Raw genomic sequence first — 9,645 nt, 5'->3', positions numbered from 1 at the left:
CCATGCATTAAAGGATTGATTTTAATGCACAACGTAGAGGCGAAGAACCACCCGATGGCTCTGATGTAGGCCTATCTGTGTTTGATGGTCAAAAATAAGATCAAACTAACAAAATAAGGTGTCATGAAACTATTCCTTTTTTTATTTTATATTTACTGTATTTTGTGGTGTTATTGTTTTTGCGCGAATTAAAAGTTAAAAAAACATAAATATAAATATACTATATAAATATAAAATATATCAAACAAGTGGAAGGGGGAAATAGAGGGAGCATTGTTGGAAATTAATGTTTCCCAGACATTCATTTATTTGTCAGTCTGTCACAAAATCAAAATTGACCACCACAAATAGATGTTTATCACTATACCTCTTTCTTACATGACAGTGTCTGCCAGACTAGTCTACAGGGTACCTATTGTAATATTACGTGGTATGTATGACTTAGTCAAGTCTATGGGGAAATTATGTATTAATTTTTATGATTTTCTTGTGATTTTTTCATATTGACAACTGAATGTTGTATACAGTCGATGTCTACAAGCCACATCGGCAAATAAATATAACAGCACATCACTTTTATTTTAGTAGCCTATATTACTTGCTTTTAATAACAAAAGTCCAGCTGATTTAATGTGGCTATCTTTTTTTAAGGCAAGTACCCTAAAAATAGCAACTTATTGGTAACTCTAACATTTGCGGACATATTTGAAGTGGTGCTTTGCAATTGCACTGTTAGATGTCGCTGTAGATTTAGCAGTACATTACTGTAAAAATCCACAGTACTATACTGTATGTGTACATTACAGTACAGTACTGCAGTTCATAATGCATTCTGGGTAAATTTGTTTGAGCGGGAAAATTTTACAGTATATTTTGGTCTTGATGTAACCTTGCTGTAGCCATTGCTGTAATGTGCCAGGTGTACTTGCAATAATCAGAGAAAGTGCGCCAACGTCAAATCACACAGAGGGAGAGAGAGCACAACTCCTGGCTGCAGCTGAAGGAGGACGATTGATTTCTGGCAGTTCGGTAAGTTTGAAATATTTCTGTTTCATGAAAACTTAATTTTTAGTTTAAGAATGTTGTCAATAGTTTGTCACAATATTGTTTTAAACGTGCAATGAGAGAGAAAAACGGTCGCCAACAAAGTTTCAATCTCCCTCAGAAAGTAAGCTAACGTTACACACAGATGTCTACCGCTGCTTTTACTCGCTTTACATCTTTATTAATGAATATAGGGTTGTTTTAACTAAATTACGAGGGTTTTTGGTGAGTTTATATTGTGTTGAAAGTGTGGTGACAATGAAACTATTTTTAACGAAATGGACAAAGACAACCCGCCAGCGCGGTCTTGCGGTCCCAGCATAATGGTCGTTTATCTCGGCGTTTCATCCGTTCAGTTAGCGTCAGAGAAAAGTATTAAGTTCGACTGTTTGGCAAGGCTGACTCGTGGTTGTAAACAGACAGGACTTGACACGCCGTACACAGCATACTGTAGTACCGCAGTCCTCCACAGAAGTGAAAACAAGAAACCTCATATTTAACTGGATACATGCATCGAACTCATCGCAGCTTTAACTTCGACCAAATATCATTCAGACCTGGGCTCATCTTAATATCAGATGAATGAAAGGGATTGCCGCGCGTATTGTTGTTGTTATTTTATTACGGTATATCAGCAAAAGCAGAGAATATCTTCTCTTAAGCGTTTTACACGCCCAGTAAGTTGTCCAATACATTTTTATGGCATATTGTTTCCACCACTTCAGATGCATTACACGCTGTATATAAGTTTCCAAAACACATCAAATCAATGCACGAAAAGAGAATGGGCTCCGCATTTACGTACCTTTGTCTTCTCGTCTCTGTCATCTGATCCTTCATCTCTGGATGTAAAATAGTCCATTATAACATCGTGTAGGAAACTGGCATCACCAGGATTGCTCAGATTTAGGCGATCATGTTTATCTTTAAAGTGAGCAGCTAGCTACTTGTTAAAAAACTTTGCGTGACATAGTGTTACACCGCAGCCGGTCCGGGTAAAACATTAAAGGGACAGTCTTTTTACCTTGTCACTATAAATTGCTATTTTCTGCACTAAACGAGACATTTTCAGAGATTTTCTGTAGACAAGATGTTATAATTAAAAAAAGACTTATTTAGATATTTAGATATAATATATAATATAACAACTAATATATATATATATATATATATATATATATATATATATATATATATATATATATATATTTGTTTTACAACTGACTTAACACTTACAGTAATGTTTTATTTGTTAGCATAGCATGATATTAGATTTAAACACTTAATACATTTTTAAATCAATCACTTTGTCTCTGCACAATGAACATTATCAAATATTATTAATGTTGTAAAATATATTGTTCATTGTTAGTTCATATTAGCTAAGGCATTACCAAATGTTAAGGAATAAACTCTTATTGTAAAGTGTTACTAAATTTTCTTTTACCATTTCCTTCACAATGTATATTTATTTCTATGGCTAACAGATTTTGTAACATTTGTCTTTTTTACAGTCTTACCATTGCTTGTAAGCTGGATTGGGTAAGATGGATCATCTTTAAAGGCACCAGGCAAGTACATGATGTACAGTTACAAGTCATGTATTTTTTCGACTGCAATATTAAATGCTTTCACGTCACATGCAAAATTACACAGGAATGTGGCTGACTTTTTATTTGTAGTTTACATGAGTGTCCTTGCACTTTTCAGGAGTTAAGGCAGATGTGGAGGCACAACGGGTGATACCAGACACACACCAAGCACATTATGTTCGGTAAGTTTGCACTTTACCACAGTTTCTTTAAATACCCATGTATACACTCATTTACTCATTCACACACAACACTGTAACACGACCATACACAACATGTACAGAATTGTCTTAGTTTGCCATGTAGAAATATACAAACAGAAATATTCAGACTTTGGTTATAAGAAATTTAATTTAATAATTGTATTTATTTAGCAGAGGTGTCCCTGGACTTTATTGACAAAAGATTTTGTTTTCAGAATAAAAAGTTGTGTCCAAATCAGTAACAATTGTACTTTCTGTTCAGGACATTCAATCATGACATGATCCATGTGGATGCTGTCCATTGAGGAAAGAGTTTGTTCCGAGGTAAGTGAATCTTCTGTATTTTAATGTAATTAGGTGTGGAACAGTAGAATAAGAGTAAAAGGTTTCAGAATAGGAGTAAATTCAAGGCTGAGTTTAATTTTTTAAGAATCTTTTTCTATCTTATATTTGTTGACTTAATGTTTATGATATTTCTAACAGGTTTCTGGATAGAATTAATTCCAAAGATGGGAAAAAGTGCACATCCAGACAAGGAGCAAGCAAAAAGACAAGGAACTTGGTGCAGAGAAAAGCTGTGGCCATTAACCCCCATGTGAACAGCTTCATGCAGTCCCTGATTGAGTTCGAATGGACGACTTCAAAGTAAAGGCCACTGTGGTCTGTCTGCCACAGTTTAATTTTTAATTTATTTTTAGTGTTAAATGAAATTCAAGTAGAATATTTAAAACTATGGGCCAGTGTTATTTTTACCACAGTGAAATGTTACCTTTTAGTCGATGATGGACTTTAAACTGAAAACTTCAAACTATGGAACAGTGTTCTATTTGCCAGAGTTAAATATGTTACAGCAGGGGTCTCCAAACTTGTTTATACTTGTTGATTTTATTTTATGTTACTTGATTATATGTTTATTATTGTTTAAAATCTTGTTTTAAATATGTTTGTTTCAATTAAATGTTTTTTTAAATAAAATTTTGATACATACATTGCTTGATTGCCTTTTAATTCATTATGTTTTAATTTAGCATTTTTACCATATTAATAACTATAGATTTAAACCTAAATCTCTAGCTATTTTATATAATATTATTGTATTAACTGTAATAAGTAATAAATAGTATTTATGGGTCAATATAGACATTACAGTAAATTACTGTAAAAATAGACTACTGTAATAAAATATTGTAAAATTACAGTACAGTACTGCTTTGTAACTATACAGTACTAGTTTGTGTACTGTAAAATGGTATTACAGTACAGTACTGTAAAACCAAAATACAGTAACTTACTGGCAACCGTGCTGCCAGTACCGTACTGTAAAAATACAGGGAAATAGTTAACAGTGTGGATATGCTTGACTCTAAAACTCTTTTATTTAAAATGACACAATAATGACCACAAAGCAGCACACTTTTTGTTTAATTTAAATAGATGTTATCATTGGTAGAATAAAACTTTGCAAGATTAATATATATATATTTTTTTGGATTAATATATTATGGTCCTGACTAAATAAAGGTAAAAATGAATCCATCTAAGAACAGTGTGTTGTAAGATACTCATGTTTTCTTTACTGTAATAAATCACATCAACAGCAGGCAGGCCTATAATGATCCTGACAGGTGTTGTGTCTCTGTTACCAGTGTGCAGCGTTTAGTGCAAATATTTTATCTTTAGCGGGGCCTGCTGAGAAGAGCTGGTGCTGTTGGTTTATATGCTGAAGGTGGGACTTAAAATTTCATTGGCTCCCTCTGATGTTTGTCACTGACTAAACTGAGTAATTTAACTCAGTGTTTATTTTATTTTTATGTTTACATTATTTTATAAAATTTTCTCCATACAGAAACACTGCATGTGTATTTGATGTATGAATCAGCATGTATTGTTGATTTTAATGATATTTGCGCATGAAACAAAACCCCTGGGAAAAATCTAAAATTATATTTTTTAAGAGATTTATTTATAAACAAGTGAACAATGCAAATCAAAGAAGAAATGTATTTAGCTATTTAATACGCGTAATTTTGGTAGGCGGATTTTGCAAGCTGCAGCTGTGTTGAATGTTTCTGGTCTATGTAGCGTAAACACTGAGGTACAGTACTTGGCAGCTTCATCAAGGGTTGCACGCTAAACCTCCTGTCATAGCTTAAAATGCAAATGTAGCAAGTGCCAAACTTATTAAGTAATAATAAGTGCAAAATATATCTGCAAGCAGCGATGGCAGGCCCTCGCATGTTTTATTATCGCTATACGGTGCCTCAGAGAAAACGATGCACGGTGGGCAAGTGGATCAAGTGGGTAAATATCAGTGGACTATTTTATGTCGTTACTGACGCATTTGGGGACTGCAGGTAAAAGTAACCCAACATTTTAGACAAACAGGGCGCTAGTAAGCCACTAAAGAGACACGCCTTTGTCTGACCTTTTGTCCACACTTAACAGCCGACAACTGTAATATGTGTGCCAAATTTAAAATTAATATAAGCATGCCAAGAGCCTTAAATATGCCTGAAAATAAAAGTAAAGTTTGACGCAGTGCTATGGCAACAGCGTTCAAGATATCAAAAATCCCTTTGCAATTTAACATCTAGAATGTCTCTGCATCATGTTGACCAAGTCTGGTCTCAATCACATGAATCTCCTATGAGGAGTATTTAAACGTTTTCCGCATGCAACTGTCAAAATATCCACTAGTAGAAGGAAGTAGGTTATTGGTCTTGTGTTGCTCTGTGTATTTTTATCTTTATTTTTAACCAGGCGTGATCTGACTCTTCCTCATTTACATAAACAAAATGATAGCGATTGGTTAGATATGATCTAAACCATGCTAGCGCATGACCACTGATGCCAACATAGTTTTCTAGTCTATTGAGTAAGATTGTGTGATCTATTGTATCAAAGGCTGTACTAAGGTCTAGTAATATAAGAATTGAGATTTCACCACGATCAGATGTTGAAAGGAGGTCATTTGTAACTTTAGGCAGTGTTGTCTCTGTGCTATGGTGGGGCCTGAATCCTGATGGGAACTTTCATACGTACTTCACTGTTGTGTATATAGTCATGCCAAAATACAGCAACGTTTACATGAGTTCTTCATATGCAAAACCATTACAAAATCTGACTCATTTGCAAAGTGGACATGCAAACTTAAAAAATTTTGAGAGGAAAATCATGGATTATGCAAACCATTTAAGATGATAGGAAGGACTTATGCCATGCAAGCCATTTTAAGGTTTTTAGTTTAAACAAGCCAAAACATTGAGAAACTACATTCTCAAAAATAATGTCTTAATATAATATCTATGAGTTCAGCTCATGAAAAATGGAGGCAAAAACAAAATGTGTTGCATCTATTTTTGTTTGGCTGTCCCAAATATTTTGATTAAATGTACAAGAAATATTAAGGGTATCTATTAGATATAATCTGTTAGTTAAACACTTATTTTATGTATAAACCTAAATAATATCTGTATATTTACACAAAAATATCTGTTCAATATTATTTAGTCAATATTAGTCATTTATTTTGGTTCGTCCAACTCAGAAAATCACTTAACTTACATTAAGAGATTTTTCTAAGTTACTTTAATCTTTTATTTTAGCGATATTTACACCATTTCATTCATATTTTACAGTATAAGGTGATATCAATACACATCACTAGCTGTGTATTTACACATTATTGTTTCTTACTTTTCTTAGTGTTGAATGCTGTAGTCTAATTGTCATGGTCTTGTCAGACATCTGTGTTAGATTTAGGTCTGAGTGCATCTGACAGGTCCATGACAGTATTTTGTTCTGTGTGGGGACATGTGGATTCACAGTGTGTGTGTGGCTTCCACATGTTCCCAGTGTCTTGTCGCTGTCGTGATCAAGCCAGACCTTAGTATAGGTTCAGGTCTATGTTCTGAGGGCAAGGTCATGGCAGCATTGTGGTCTGTGTGGGAACACGTGTTTTTCACATTATGTATCTGTGTCACGTGTTCCCAGTGTCTCGTCACTTTTACCCTGCTCCCTTATGTACTCGTGTCTTACGTAATTAATTATGTTCACCTGTTCCCCATTGATGTGGTGTCTTTATAATGCCCTCTTGTTCTCTGTCGTGTGCGCGTTCGTTGTTTTGGAAAACTCTGTTCATGTGCTTCATGTCGAGATCTGTTCCTGTTTTCCCGTGTTTAGTTTGTGTTCATCACAGTGTTTGGTTTATGTTCTGTTTTACCCCCACGTGGGTGTTTTTGTTCTTCTTTAATAAATACATTGTTATATTTTTGTACATCCTTGCGTTTGGGTTCGTCTTTTAGTTTTTCCTTATTCGGTGTTAAATCACACCGTGACACTAATTGATTGAGAAATGAATCATTTGAAAATAATGCACACCTGTGGTTCTGTCACAGTTCTCTAACATAAAAGATGACAACAGGCAGGATAAAAAAACGTACAGGACTTTAATCACTGAAGACAGCAAACACGATGACAATGGTTACATTCAGACGAGGTCAGACCATGAACAGGAAAATGAGGGCAAACTATAAAGGGTGAGTGATAATGATGAACAGCTGTAACTAATGATGATAATTAACAAACACAGGTGAGACTAATTGAAGGTAACAAAACACAAGAAGAAATGATGAACATTAATGAAAACAAACTAAACATAACCAAAACCCTGACAGTACGCCCCTCCCAGTAGGCGCTACCTCGCGCCATAGATGAAAATAAACTATAGAGGCGAGAGGGAGGGAACAACAAACAAAAAGAAAGTGTCCAAAAAACTGTGAAGAAAGGTGAGGGAAGGTCTGGAGCAGGACCCAAAGACCAGACGAGACGAAGCCCCAGGGTTGAGACGCTGGCGGAGAGCGCCAGGGTGATGGAAGTCCTAGTCCCACCCTGGGGACAGACGACGGCGTGGACAACGGAGGGAAGATCCAGGGCAGGGACACGCGAGTGTAGAACCCGGGGGAAGCCGAGGATCCGGAGGGATGGGGCGGAGCTGGTGGGTCTCCCGACCGAGATGTAGGAGGATTCCGGAGCCACGAGGCAGAGCCAGAGCTAGGGAGTCCCATGGTGACGTCTTAGGGAAGGAGGAGCCCAACGAGCTGGAAGGGTGGAGTGAGGGATACACAGGGGAACGAAGAAAACCCGGAGGGGAGGGCGGGACGATGACTGAACAGGGGCGGAACCAGAGGGGTGACCGAAGCCTGGTGACGTTGCTGTGGGGATGGGAGCTGACGAAGAGAAGGGAGGAGAGACTCTGGTCACGCAGCCTGGTCAGGGGGAACATCCGGGGTTTTGGCGACGCTGGGCTCCGAGGGTAGCTCTGGCTCGCAGGTCGCACTGCCGGGTTCTCCACCTGCGGTGGGCAGGAGTTCCGGGTAGGGTGATGTCCGTCTGGTCTCCGGGGGTGGTGATAGTCCGTTGGAGCGTCCGAAGTGACGGTCTCCCTGCTCCAAACCGAGTGCTTGTTTAAACGAAAAATCCATAAATAAAGCTAAAAACGAAACTGATTTTTCGGAAACAATAAACTCTAATTTGAAACACGGGGGAAAAACACTAACACGCCACAAACGTTTGGTCTGACCTTCTGTCACAGTTCTCTTAACTCAAAGATGACAAAGGCAGGGATTACAGAAACTTACAGAATAATCATTATGATGATAATTAACAAACACAGGTGAGACTAATTAAAGGTAACAAAACACAAGAAGCAATGATGAACATTAATGAAAACAAACTAAACATAACCAAAACCCTCACAGGTTTAACAGCACTTTACTTTGTGTCGTGCCCCATTTCAATTCAATTCAATTCAATTGTATTTATAGAGTGCTGTTCACAATTGTTTATTGTTTCAAAGCAGCTTTATAGCTTCATCAAGGGATGCACGCTAAACCTGCTGGCATAGCTTAAAATGCAAATGTAGTCAGGGCTGAGAGAAAACATTAGTTTTGCCCCTTGCTCTCACCTAGTGAGCAAACAAATTCATGCAAAAATATGACCAGAAGCACCACAAAAACAAATCAGGAAATTTGACAGTAAAGGTTGGACTTTTATTAGTTTTAGGGTTTCTTTAAAGGAAAACACCACCGTTTTTCAATATTTTAAATACCTATCTTTTTGTCAATGCCTGCACTTTTAATCTTTGTACAGCGCTACTTGAATGTGTTAGCATTTAGCCTAGCCGCATTCATTCCTATGGCTCCAAACAAAAGTTTTATTTTGTGCCACCATACTTACTCATGTAACTACTCATGTAAAAGTCTTTACATAGGGAAAACATGGAAGTGTTTGTGGCTTCCTGTTTGGAGCCATATGAATGAATTGGGCTAGGCTAAATGCTAACACATTCACGAGGTGCTGTACAAAGAATAAAAGTGCATGCATTGGAAAAGATAGGTATGTATTAATTAATCTAAGATGATGTAAGAACATAGTACAATATTGAAAAACTGTGGTGTTTTTTTTTAAGGAAAGCATAAGGAAAAAGGTTGAATAATTGAACACATATATTTAATAATTTTAATAATTAAATACACAAGAAAATTCTCCAGTACAGATAAGAACAGACCACTTTACCTTTCAGAAACATCTATAGTCGTCACATAATAAGCAAAACAAACTGTATGAAAATCCTAAAGCAAGTGCCAAACGTATTAAGTAATAATAAGTGCAAAATATAGCTCCAAGCAGCGATGGCAGACCATTGCACGTTTTATTATCGCTATACAGTGCCTTAGAGAAAACGATGCACGGTTTATTGTTTCAAAGCAGCTTTACATGAGTAGATGTAGGTGAAAACACAGAAT

General features: G+C 36.5%; 1 long non-coding RNA gene across 1 annotated transcript; it reads left to right on the top strand.

Annotated features, from left to right (window-relative positions):
* The first annotated feature begins 737 nt into the window (after positions 1-737).
* LOC135733842 (uncharacterized) lies at positions 738-3,828 on the top strand. The gene is made up of 5 exons (XR_012336432.1): positions 738-1,029; positions 2,559-2,615; positions 2,755-2,818; positions 3,102-3,163; positions 3,323-3,828. It is a non-coding gene; the product is annotated as an uncharacterized lncRNA (long non-coding RNA).
* Positions 3,829-9,645: the final 5,817 nt, after the last annotated feature.

This window comes from Paramisgurnus dabryanus, chromosome 3, assembly GCF_030506205.2.
Source record: "Paramisgurnus dabryanus chromosome 3, PD_genome_1.1, whole genome shotgun sequence".
NCBI lineage: Eukaryota > Metazoa > Chordata > Actinopteri > Cypriniformes > Cobitidae > Paramisgurnus > Paramisgurnus dabryanus.
Note: the sequence above shows the minus strand (reverse complement) of the source record. Positions and strands in the feature narration are given on the sequence as shown.